The sequence below is a fragment of the Neopelma chrysocephalum genome, unplaced genomic scaffold (genome assembly GCF_003984885.1).
Source record: "Neopelma chrysocephalum unplaced genomic scaffold, ASM398488v2 Primary Assembly neopelma1_22, whole genome shotgun sequence".
NCBI lineage: Eukaryota > Metazoa > Chordata > Aves > Passeriformes > Pipridae > Neopelma > Neopelma chrysocephalum.
In genome coordinates, this window is record NW_020897689.1 from 20,776,768 (window position 1) to 20,789,751 (window position 12,984).

Here is a 12,984-nt window from a genome sequence, read left to right on the forward strand (position 1 = left end):
TTAAAATACATAACCTAAGGAAGCGTACAAAATGTACAGGGCATTACAGAAAAGACATACCCCCTAAGATGAAAAATTCTGTGTTTCTTCAGGACCTCTGAAAAGGTAATCAGAAAACACAGCTGGACTTTGAATGCTCAGAAAGTCCTTTCAGTGTATTTTTTCTCCAAGATTTCCCAAGACACTTGAGTCAGCGGTGCAGCAAGAATAGGACCTGAGTTCTGCAGGGCTGCAGTTACTGTGACTGCTATCTCTGACTTCAAATGAGGTGGGATCAGACCTTGAGGCCCTTTAGGCAATGCTGACCTTTTCAGATAGTGACTCAGTGAAAACTAGGAGTGGAAGTTATGTTGAGAGGTCATCTGGTCCTTCCTGCTACAAGTCTCATTGACGTCAGTGCACAAAGCTGAGTATGGAAATAAATCTCTAGAGGACTCACTGACAAAAGCATATTTTGAGGGGTTTTAACTGGCATATCATTACAAAACCAAAAAATGTCGTGCTATCAAAAGATGAAAAATTCTAATCTGCATTGTGCAGAGGGACTGCATGCCCCGTTTCCCTACAGATGTTTGAAGTCTCAGCTGAACACACATCTGTGATGGATTGACCCTGGCTGGATGCCAGGTGCCCACCAAAGCTGCTCTATCACTCCCCTCCTCAGCTGGACAGGAGAGAGAAAAATAGAACAAGTGAAAGGCTTGTAGGTCAAGATAAAGGCAGGGAGAGATCACTCACCAGTTACTGTCACTGGCAAAACAGACTCAGTTTGGGGAAATTAGTATGATTTATTATCAATTAAATCAGACCAGGATAATAAGAAGTAAACCCAAATCTTGAAACAACTTTCCACCACTCTTCCTTTCTTCCCAGGCTTAACTTTGCTCTTGATTATTCTACCTCCTCCCCCCGGCAGCACAGAGGGGATGAGGAATGGGCGCTGCGGTCAGGGCATCACACATTGTCTCTGCTACTTCCTCATCCTCAGGGGGAGGACTTCTCACACCCTTCCACTTTTCTAGTCTGGGGACTCTGGAGACAGCCTTTCATGAACTTTTTCAGCTTGAGTCCTTCCCACAGGCTGCAGTTCTTCATACTCTGCTCCAGTGTGAGTCCCTTCCATGGAGTGCAGTCCTTCAGGAACAGGCTGCTCCAGTGCGTCTTCCCCCAAAGGATCACAAGTCTTGCCAGCAAACCTGCTCCAGTGTTGACTCTCTCCATGGGTCTACAGGTTCTGCCAGGAGCTTGCTCCAGTGCAGTTTTCTGATGGGGTCACAGTCTCCTTCAGGCATCCACGTGCTCTGATGTGGGGTTCTCCATGGCTGCAGTGGATCTCTTCTCCATGGGACCTCCATGGGCTGCAGGGGCACAGCTGCCTCACCATGGTCTGCGCCATGGGCTGCAGGGGAATCTGAGCTCTGGTGCCTGGAGCACCTCCTCCATCTCCTTCTCCACTGACCTTGGTGTCTGCAGAGTTGTTGCTCTCGCATGTTCTCAATCCTTTCTCACTGCTGTTCCACAGCCTGTCTTAGCTCTGTTACCCCAGAGGCACTACCACGGTCACTGATGGGTTCAGCCTTGGCCAGCAGTGGGCCCATTTTGCAGCTAGCTGGCATTGACCCCGTCAGACATGGTGGAAGGTTCTGGAATTTTCTCACAGAAGTCAACCCTGTGGTCTCCGCTATCAAAACCTGGCCATGCAAAACCAATGCAGTATCTCTTTAAAATTATCTGAAAAATGTTGCGTGTTTTTTCCTACTCTTGTGCAGCTGTGTTGCTTGTTAGATACATAGTGAGATAATATTATGAATTACTAGTCTAAATCACAAATACATTTTTTCTAATAGAGCTACATGGGGAAGTCAGGAAGTTTGGAGCCTCTAAGCCTGGATTTATAGTCACTTTCAATTTCGCATTCCCTGTCGTGGCAGACAATGACAATTTGCACTAGATATTCATTTTTTAATGGAAAATGTGTAAACATATATTTACGTAAATCTATTTGTTAATGCGGAGAAGAAACCACTGTACTTTTTTAGATTCCTTCAAACTGGCATTGGACTGCCTGAGCCTGGTTGTCAGCTCTAAGTATAGAGTAAAACACTGAAGTAGAAGGTCACATTCAACTTTGAGTAGAACATGTAATATTTTAAAAATAAGCATGGAATCCATGCCAGCTGTTTTTATAAAATAATGGAAGAACATGGTGCCTTTGCAGAGAATTCCCTGCATATTAGACATTACTAATGATGGTGTACTCAGATTATGTTCCCACTGAGTCTGAGAGGTAAGTTTTCCTTCTTGTATGGGTCACTTTCTCTATAGCAACTACAGTCTCCAAAAGACTTTTTTCAAACCTGCCAGATTTTAGATTTTCCCATCTCTTGTTCATCAAACTTAGTCATAAGTTACTGCTAGTAAGTGTATAAATCAAATACCATTGGTTGGGGAGAGTTTATTATTATGCATTAGGGTCTGATGAAAAATTTAAAGGTTTATTGCAGTTAAAAAGATCTTAAATAAAATATTTGCTTTTAAAGATAAGACATAAAGCTTATTCTTACTTGACAATTGAACTTATCATTTTTGTTGTTAACAATGTATTCAAATACACTGAATACCACATTTATGATGTCAGAGCCAGAGTGGCAAACCAGTGAGGTTGATAGTGTAGCGTAGCATGGAAGAATAGCAGAAGCTGCCTACCTGGTATGATTTTTGAAGGGGAAACATTGTATGTCCAGAGCTCAGTTGCTCAGGAAGGTCACTGATCTAAGCCCACTTTGACCAGAAGGGGCCAAAAGTCATTCCCACTTGATGGGAGGGTTGGTGATGTACATGGGCATGGCTCACATGCTAACAGGTAACTTGACTTCTTTGAACACACATTGCTTAGCAAAGATCCGGTAGTGAAAGTGTGGAAAAAAAATCCCTCTCTGGTCCAAATGTTGAAGGGCTCAGCTGGCTGAGCTGAGGAGAGCAGGACAGAGCTGGTGGGTCTGGACTGGGGATGGTTAATCCTTGAACAGAATAGCAGGAACTGTGTCTGCCTGTGCTCCATGATCACAGCACCCTTGCTGCCCCTATATATTCACCTCTTGCATTCATTTATGGCTTTGTCTTACAGGGGATGGCAAGTTTCAGGGTGGAAAATGCTTTCTTACGTGCATGTGAAGCATTTCAAACCAGGTGGGAGACCTCAGTTCTTTTCTCAGTGCCACAGGAGGGCTGAGGACCTTGTCTGGAGTCAGTGCTGAGAGGTTTGTGCTGCTTTGACTTTGTTCTGTCTCCACTGTGGATAGGCAATGTGTGCTACAGGCTGTTGATACAAGTATTGGGAGCACCTGTCCTTGCTGTTTAAGCCATTTCATGTGCTGAGCAGTGATGTCCTTGCAGTGGAAGGAGGGTCTGTCACAGGGTGTAGAAAGCAAGTGAACTAGCTGACTCACTTCAGACAGAAGAGATGGAAATAGCTCTTCACAAATTTTTCTGCCACCTTGTTGCTCCTCCTGTGGCACTTTCCCTTCCTTACACTGTGGCCTTTTCTGCTGTGTACTCTTTTCTCTCTGCTCTGCTTTCTGTCTTCCCTCAGCTTTCTCTTTCTTTTCCCAATATTTCTTCCCCTCCTCCTCACTCCCCAGCACTCAGAGCACTCTAGGAAGCTCTGCAGTAGGCACTTGGCACTCTCATTACACCCAACAGAGAGGTAATAAACTGTGGACAGTCTGGTTTCTGTGTGCAATGTCAAATCTCCTGTCATATCATGAGTAAAGGACATTTGGAAAGAAAAGCCAAGACGAGAGGCTCTTTGGACAGGAAATCTATTATTTATATGCTATGAGTGTAGTGCAATCCTTTGTGTAAGCAAGCAGAGTTGTACTTTGGACCACTTCCACGTTTTCAGTGCAGTGCAAGCAGTGGAATGATGAGACAGAAGGGCACTTTACCCACACAAAAAAAAGACCATAATGTATGAGATATATTTTGCAGTGAACTGTGTAATAGCTGAGAGCGTTGAATGATTTTGGGTGTAGGGGAAAAACACTGCTAGAAATGTCAAAACTGTTCAATACAGCAATTTTGAAGTGAAAGACTTCAATTTTCTTGGTCTAAAATCATAGAGATGTTTTGGTATCATTCAAATGGTGGCAAACCAGATGAACCCTTTTCTTGGGTGATGCCTGGAAGGGTGGCAGGGGCTGCCATGAGGCTACCCCACCATCCAGAGGCTGGCAGCCTGCACCATACCTGGGGCCAGGATGGGGAAGTGGGGATGGCAGAGGAGGGTTTAAAACTGCACTATCTGCTGCATGAGCCCTCCCCCACAGGGCAGCTCACAGACCCTGGACCAGAGCTAGCCATAACCCTCCTCAGTGAGCTGAAGGATGATGCTCTGGTGCAGTCCTCTGATAAGACACATGGATACCATTTAACTCCCGGAGATGTAGAGGAGATGCTTCTCTACTGAAGAACTGCTCCTCTGCCAGCATTGCAGCCTGGAGGAGAAGCAAGCAGCTGCCTAAGCCAGCAAAGTGGAAGAGCCAGCTAATGCTCTGGACTTCTCTCTGTCCATGGCCTTAGTGCAAGAGATGTATTTTGTTCCAGATGTAAAATATCTGGGATCAATCCTGTCCTTCTTGATCTGTGGTGATCGCATCATTATTGCCAATTACACTTTGCAGTTACTCATGGATTTTCATCTTATCGTTTTATGAACTGCAACTAATTAATCCTCTCATTCCTCTCAGCTCAACAGACACTATTGAGAATCATCTGCATTTTTGTTTCAAATGAAGAACCGCAGCAGAGATTTCGGAAGGCTTGTCAGTGTAATTAGAGGAGTCAAGGTGGTGGAAATTGGTCTCCCATCACTTGGAATCTGGGCACAGCTCTGGCTACGCATCTGTTATTTGGAGGAGTCACACCGTAAAATTAATAGCTGTGAGCTGAAATGAGGACGAGTCTTGTTGTCTTTTGTTTGACGTGTCTCAATTTCTGAAGAGGGTCAGGGCCAACCTATTCCATTGACAGAGAGACACTGTCAGACACTGTCTGCCAGTAAATTTTTGAGATTTAGTTCAGAGAGACTGTCAGAAGTTGTCCTGCATACTGAAACATTTTTCTTTTCAATTATCTTATTTCTCTGCTGTGACACTCTGCTTCCTATCAGGCTTCATGCCGAGACAAGGCTGTTGCTGAATGCTGATTACCTGCTGCTCAGGGAAAATGACATTTTTTCTACAGACATATTTTCCGGTTCTACATGCATGAACACAGACAGCTTCTCTATGGACTGTGGTCGCAGTCAGTGTACTCTCTGATATACATAGGTGCACAACAGAAATGACTATACTGTTTTAAAATATTAGCTAAATCCACAGCTTAAAAATACTTTGCTTTTCATCACTGTCCAATCCATGGTTTCCCCATTGCAACTAATCAGATTTGGGTTTCAAACATTCCAAACAGCCTCATTACCTCAGGAGGAGGTGCCTTGAGTATTGGCTGCACCTCCAGTAGGGTGGTAGGGCCAGAAAGCTGAAAGACCAGAGCACTGCCTGCTCAGCAGATCAAATAAACAGTACTCACAGCTAAACCCGATTAGACCAGATCAATGCAACCAACCTGTTAAACAAATTATAAGGGAGAGTGATTTTCTAGAAGGTACACTGTTAGGCTCTACTTATTTTTCAGTCGGTCCCTGCGCAGTTCAGCAGAATGGGAGCTGATTTTGTTTTCCTTCTTTCAAGTATCAGCTCCCTACTTAGAGCATGCCCAGAGAAGGTCAGCAAAGCTGGTGAAGAGTCTGGAGCACAAGTCTTTATGAGGAACAGCAGAGGGAGCTGGGATTGTTTAGTCTGGAGAAAAGGAGGCTCAGGGGAGACCTTATGGCTCTCTAGAACTACCCGAAAGAAGTTGTAGTGAGGTAGGGGTTGGTCTGTTCTCCCAGTTAATAAGTTACAGGATGAGATGTTGCACAGGGGAGGTTTAGATTGGGTATTATGAAAAATTTGTTCACTGAAAGGGTAGTCAAACCATTGGACCAGGCTATCCAGGGAAGTGGTGGAGTCACCATCTCTGGAGGCATCTAAAAGACATGTAGATGTGGCACTTAGAGGCATGGTTTACTGGTGGACTTGGCAGTGCTGGGTTAATAGTTGAACTCAATGATCCCGAAGTTCTTTTCTAACTTAAATGATTCTATGATTCTGTCTGTGGTCTTGCTCTTGCATCACACTGCACTGGCAGATTGCTGTGTTGGTCCAAATGCAGTCATTGATGCCAGCTTTCTGGTATCAGCATTAATTGAATTCAGATAAAAAAAGAAAAATAGAACTGAAATAAAGGAAAGACGTTCTCACTCTACAGACTGTAGTGCCCGACATAGGACAGAGTTATTATGGCTTATGTTACAAAACTATTATTTCCCTTTGTTGCAACACGGTGCATCTTTTAAACGTTTCCATAATGAAGAAAATTACCACCTAATTTCAAAAAGCTGCATAGGCTACTGCATATGAGGGTGGTGACACCTATTTAGAAAGGTGAGCTGCTGAGTGATCTAAACTGACACTAAAACTTGCAACAAGACTGAAAAAAAGGAAAACCATAGTTACGTATTCACTATTTGTCCAGGCTTAAAAGGTAGAAGAACTTGTTTCTCCGTAGGAAATCCCTTTGGAAATGCAACTCACTATTCAGTGTTTTTTAGAGAAGTAAAGACAATGTCTTTTCTCTCGGCATAGATAGAGGATTTAAAACCTCCATCCCGTTAGGTGGGCTGTCATGTAGAAAGAAGGAATACATGAGATCTGCAAGGAGATCAACAGACTGCCTAAGCTGAGGACAAAGGCCCTCTACCCTTATGATCTGCTACAAAGGCTTGATTCAACTCGTCTTCATTGATTCTTTAACAATGTGTTTCTGATTTGAAAGCCTGGGAGTTCTATGTGCCTAGAAAATCCCAATACTTGCTTGCTGAGAAGACTAGAAGACTTTGCTGGGAAGACTAGAAGACTTGGCTAGTTCATTTCAGGGGCAAAGAAGAGGAATGTGTCATTGTTTGCTTCCCAAGCCTCAGGGAGTGCGAAGGAGGGCTGTAATATCTTTATCTGCATCTTGATGCCTGTACATTTACCTTGCCTCTGAGACATGCTCCTGAATTGGTTACCTCTGCATGGAGGGACTAGTTCAGGCCACTGCCTTAAAAAGGTGGGGAATTGGTGTGCACTTCTTAGGTATGTGATAGGTGTTATGTGTGGAGTGACAGTCACTCTGGCAATTTTGAAGGTTATCGTAGACCCACTGGAGATTAAGTCACCCACACAGTTCAGACTTCTGCAAACCCCTATTTTCCACATCATTCTGCCTATCAAGGGACCCCTGGTGGCCTAGTGGTTAGGATGCGGCACTCTCACTGCAGCGACCCAGGTACGATTCCTGGTCCCCCGGGTAGATGGAGCCCGTTAGCCCTGTGAGGCCATCCATCTATGAGAAGGTCACTCTAAACAAACCTACGTCCTGAGGACCTCACTGTCATTGTCCAAGCTTGCTTGGCCCCGGCAGATGAACCTTAGGATTAAAGGGTGGGCTCAGTTCAGCGCATGCTGTGTCTCACCTAAAAAATCCATTGCGCAGGCTGGAAAGGTAAAAGACCTTTCCCAAATCTTCGTTCACGAAGACTGGCCATACTATACTATACTGCTTATCACAAATTTTAATTGTGGGTTATACTGCAGGAAATCCAAAGAGGCTGATTTGCAAGTCATTAGAAATGTTAATTATTTTTGCTTCCACTAGAGCGCAAAGGATATGTTGATGTTTTAGAAGCAATGTAAGAGAAGGGACCTTTTCCTTTATTATGCTGTATTGGCTTTAGCCCATCATAATGTCCCAGACAATCCAGTGGGGTGAAAGAGAGGGTTCAGAATTGTGCATTTTCAACAATCAGTCACAATCCTTTAGTGTGGTACGTAGGAATGGCCTGAGTCTCCGACATCAGGATCTGCTTAGCACAGAAAGGGAGGGATGCCTTTTAGGACCTCTGGCTCTACCTAACCTCCTTAGTTTGGAGAGAGACTGGAGCATCTTGGCAGCTTGTGTGAATTATGTTGGCTGGCTCTGCCCCTTGCAGAACTCCTGGCTGCTTGAAGAAAGGCTTGAGTTGGCCAATGTGTAAAGCAACCAAATTATTTTGAAAATATGTGGCACACCTTCAAAAACTAATGCCTTCAGTCATGCACTTTACTGAAATATGAAAGTTTAAAAATTGGAAGTTTTCAGTTTCTAGTTGCCTGTCCTCTTCCCTTTGCCTGTCCTCCTTAATGAGGAGAGAAGAAAGAGTGAAAGTATAGAAAAGGAAATCGATCAGTAATCAAATCCTTAAGTAATTTCTAACAAAGACATTTTAATAAAAAGCTGTGTACATATTGTTGCTGTTGCCTAAAGAAAATTCAGGGAGAAAAAACTCCGAGGCAAATTAGTTTTGGAGGTGAGATAAGGAAAGGAATTTAATTTGTGCCTAGGCATAAAGATTACAAGACGCATGCATGTCCCTCTGTATAGATGTTACAATTTGTAATATTGTCTGCCCAATCCCAGATGTTTTCACCCTGTGGCTTTTGCCCTGATCCACCCTCGGTCTGCCCCCTGGGAATGGGGGCTGGGGGTTTTTCGAGACCCTCTCTTCATCAATCATCATCTTCTTCAGAGTACAGGGGGCATATATTCACCCAGTTCTTGACTGTACTTTTGCGGTTTAGGCCAAGGTACAAGTGTTCTCTAAACAAAATAGGCCTACTTTGACAAGACAGTAAACATTTCTACTGGAATTTAGGGGTAGAATTGATATGGGGAGCATGGAATGGGGTGATAGGGTTGGGGAATGTGTGTAGTTACTATGCTAAGGGTAAAGGAATAAATGCTGCTGCTTCTAAATCTACTTTTACTATATAACTACTTATAAAGCTTATAAAAATAAGGAAAATCTAAAAAAAAAGTTGGACCTTAAGGTATCATTGCCAAAAGAAGAAAACCTAATTTTCAAAATTTTAAGGTTTTTCAGAAGTTGAGAAATTTTTCCTTTGATATTTTCTGCAGCCTTACAAAGGAACATTGCATAAATGAACTCTGGAGACTTTTATTTCTGCATTCAGATTCTAGCAAGCACAACCCATGAAACTGATGCCAGAAAGGAACTATGATAATTCCATACAGAGTACGGTTTGCATTATGCAGGGCTGAACATTTTCCAGTTATTTCTGCAGCATGGCAGTGTGTTTCTGCAAGGTGGACTCTTACTCTAAGTGGGATAGCCAAAACCCAGCTGCTCTGAAAAGCCATGTTTGCATACATCTCTCCTGTAATGCATCCAGCTCTGGGGTCCCCAGCACAGGAAGGACATTGACCTGTTGGAACGAGTCCATAGAAGGGCCAACAAGTTTATCAGAGGGATGGAGCACCTCTCCTATGAGGAAAGGCTAAGAGAATTGTGATTGTTCAGCCTGGAAAAGAGGCGGCTTTGGGGTGATCTAATTGTGGCCTTCCAGCACCCAAAAGGAGCCTACAAGAAAGATGGAGAGAGATTATTTACAAGGGCATGTAGTGACAGAACAAAGGGGAAAGGCTTCAAACTGAGAGTAGGTTTAGGTTAGATATTAGAAAAAAATTCTCAACTCTGTGAGTGGTGAGACACAGGAACAGGTTACCCTGGGAAGTTGTGGATGCCCTATCCCTGGAAGTGTTCAAGGCCAGTTTGGATTGGGTTCTGAGCAACCTGGTCTAGTGAAAGGTATCACTGCTCATGGTGGTGGGGGGTTGGAACTGGGTGATCTTTAAGGTCCCTTCCAACCCAAATCCTTCTATGATTTGATGATAAAGTTTTGTTCAAACTATGGAGAGTATTGTATGAGGTTAAGATGTGTGGTCTTGAATGATAGGAAGGAATTGATTAAAGTATCACAATAGAAAGAAGTATAGGTTAAAGATTATGAATTTTTAATTTTCTTCCCCTTTTTTTTTTTACAAGATTTTACATAGGAATAGCAATAGACTGAGTGGAATGGGTTTCAAAAAAAAACAAACCAACACACCCATGAGGCTAGCAGGGAGAGAATTTTTTTGATAAATATGAAACTGGCAAACTTAAAAATCAAAAAGATATCATGTCAGAAGTGAAAATGTGTTTATGAAGGCATAATTCAAGAATGAAAAGAAAGTGGAGGTGCATAGTAGTGCTCAGATAGCAAGAGATGAACAAATAGAAAAGATTCTGCTAGAAACAAAAGAGAAGCAAAGGAAGGACTGGGCCTTTTTAAAAAGAAAAGAATAGATAAGTAGGGAAGAAAAGATTGTTGAAGAATTCAATTTTTTCTTTGCTTCAGTCTTCACAAAAATTTAAGAAAATTGAATAATTTTAATTAAATAGTTATAATGGGGAGATAAGTTCACAAGAAGGTGAAAAGCAGACTCAAGTATATTTAGCTAATGAAGATGTACTAAAATTTCTTGGCAAAGCAATATTAAAAAGCATCTTATAAGGGAATTAAAAGAAGCAGCCAATGTAGTTTGTGAAGCACTAGCACTTATCTGGAGATTTAACAGAGGACAAGGAAAGTCTTGGAAGACTGGAAAAGAATCAACATTATGCATTTTTAAAAGGCAGAAGGTCCATAGATTTCTGGCTTTTTTTCTGAACTTTGATAACTGAAAAAATTCTGCTCATGTTATTAATTTTGATTTGCAAGATGATAAAATGGGTTTATTGAGAACAGAGTACAATAGAACAGTCTAATTTCCTGATAAGGTGTCTGGCTTGGTGAACTAGAAAAAGGTGACTATGGACCCTGACTTAACTTGGAGAGTTTTTAGCCCTGTCTTCCAGGACATTCTCAAAAAAGGCATTCTTAAAAGCAGACAGTACATATAAATAGGTAGTCACCAAAACTTACAATCACTGTGTGAAGGTATATAGCTCTCAAAGAGAAATTGTGAATTTTTGTCAATCTGGGAAGGTATTTCAAATATGGGAAGATCTGTCAAAAGATTTTATAATTTTGAATATATCCAGGTTGTATTAGAGTTATAGCTGACAAGGTGTTGGGAAAAGCTATCAGCTCTGGGAGATATTCACTGAGTTTGTGACTTTTCTGAACTCTGAAAAAAGAGTAAATTGTTATCATGCCACCTGCACGAGGTGTTCTTACCCAGTTAAATTGCCTCGTTATCCTTATAATATATGTGCATTAGATTTCTAAAACATTACAGTTAGATCTAGAGGTCACTGATTAATTTCAATAGTAAAACTTGTACTTTTTTTTCCCCCCGGGGAGAATGAAACACATATTCTTTCATATCCACTAAAACTTAATTTATCCAAAAGGTCACTGCCCATGAATACAGTCTCCAATCCATGACATTTGCATATCAATCAGTCTGAACTGAGTTTTATCCTAATTGTTTTTGGCTAAATAAACTTCCTTTTCCTTATGATCAATGATTCCTTATAGCGTGGTTTTAATGGACTGCTCATCAAATGAAAACCTATTTCATATGGGCTTTCTGTTGGGCTTTATTTAATTTTTTTTTAATCCAACCACCTTACTTTTAAATATATTATTGAATAATGGGAACAGTCTTTCTACCTCTTTAGCATTCTGTTAGGTAGTTTGAAACAGCTCATAGCTTGATACTTAACATTAATATGTATGAGGATGTGATAGTTTAACCCTGGCTGGAAGCCATGTGCCCACCAAAGTTGTTCTTTCATTCCCCTCCTCACCTGGACAGGGGAGGGAAAATATAATGAAAGGATCATGGGGCAAGTTAAGGACAGGGAGAAATCACTCAGCAGTTACTGTCACGGGTGGAACTGACTCAGCTTGGGGAAATTGACTTAAATTTATTACCAATCAAGTCAGAGTAGGATAATGAGAAATAAACCCACCTTCCCACCACCCCTCCCTCCTTCCTGGGCTTAACTTTATTCCTGATTTTCTCTACCTCCTCTTACCCTGAGGGGCACAGGAGGATAGGGAATGGGGGCTGTGGTCAGTTCATCATATGTTGTCTCTGCAGCTCCTTCCTCCTCAGGGAGAGGACTCCACACTTTTCCTCTGCTCCAGGGTGGGGTCCCTCCCATGGAGGACAGTCCTCCATGAACTTTTCAGTGTGAGTCCCTCCCATGGGCTGCAGTTCTTCACAAACTGCTTCATTGTGGATCCCTTCTGCCTGGTGCAGTCCTTCAGGAGCACACTGCTACCAAGTGGGTCCCTCACAGTGTCACAAGTCCTGCAGCAAAGCTGTTCCAGCCTGGGCTCCTCTCTCCACAGGGCCACAAGTCCCACCAGGAGCCTGATCCAGCATGGGCTTCCTGCAGGAACACAGTCTCCTTTGGATGTCCACTTGCTCTGGTGTGGGGTCCTCCATGGGTGGTAGGTGGATCTTTGCTCCACTGTGGACCTCCACAGGCTGCATGGGGACAGCCTGACTCACCATGGTCTTCACCACAGACTCCAGGGGAATCTTTGCTCTGGTGCCTGAAGCACCTCCTCCCCTTCCTTCTTCACTGACCTTGGTGTCTGCAGAGCTGTTCCTCTCACATGTTCTTCCTCCTCTCTTCAGCTGCAATTGCACAGTTTTGTTCCCCCACTTCTTAACTCTCTTATCCCCTAGGTGCTACCACCATTGCTGATGGGCTCAGCCTTGTCCAGCAGTGGGTCTGGTTTGGAGCCGGCTGTCATTGACCCCATTGGAAAAGGGGAAAGCTTTTACCAGCCTCTCACAGAATCCACACCTGGAGCTCCCCTGGTGCCAAAACCTGGCCATGCAAACCCAATGCACAGGCCTGCAGATGCCTTATTCAAGAACAGATATTCGTCTAAGAGATGAAAGTGAAAGGTGGTGCAAGTAGGAGGCTAATTTCACTTCACGTTGGTTTTCCAGAATGCATTCCCAATAACTGTAAATCTCAGTGAAATAAAACTG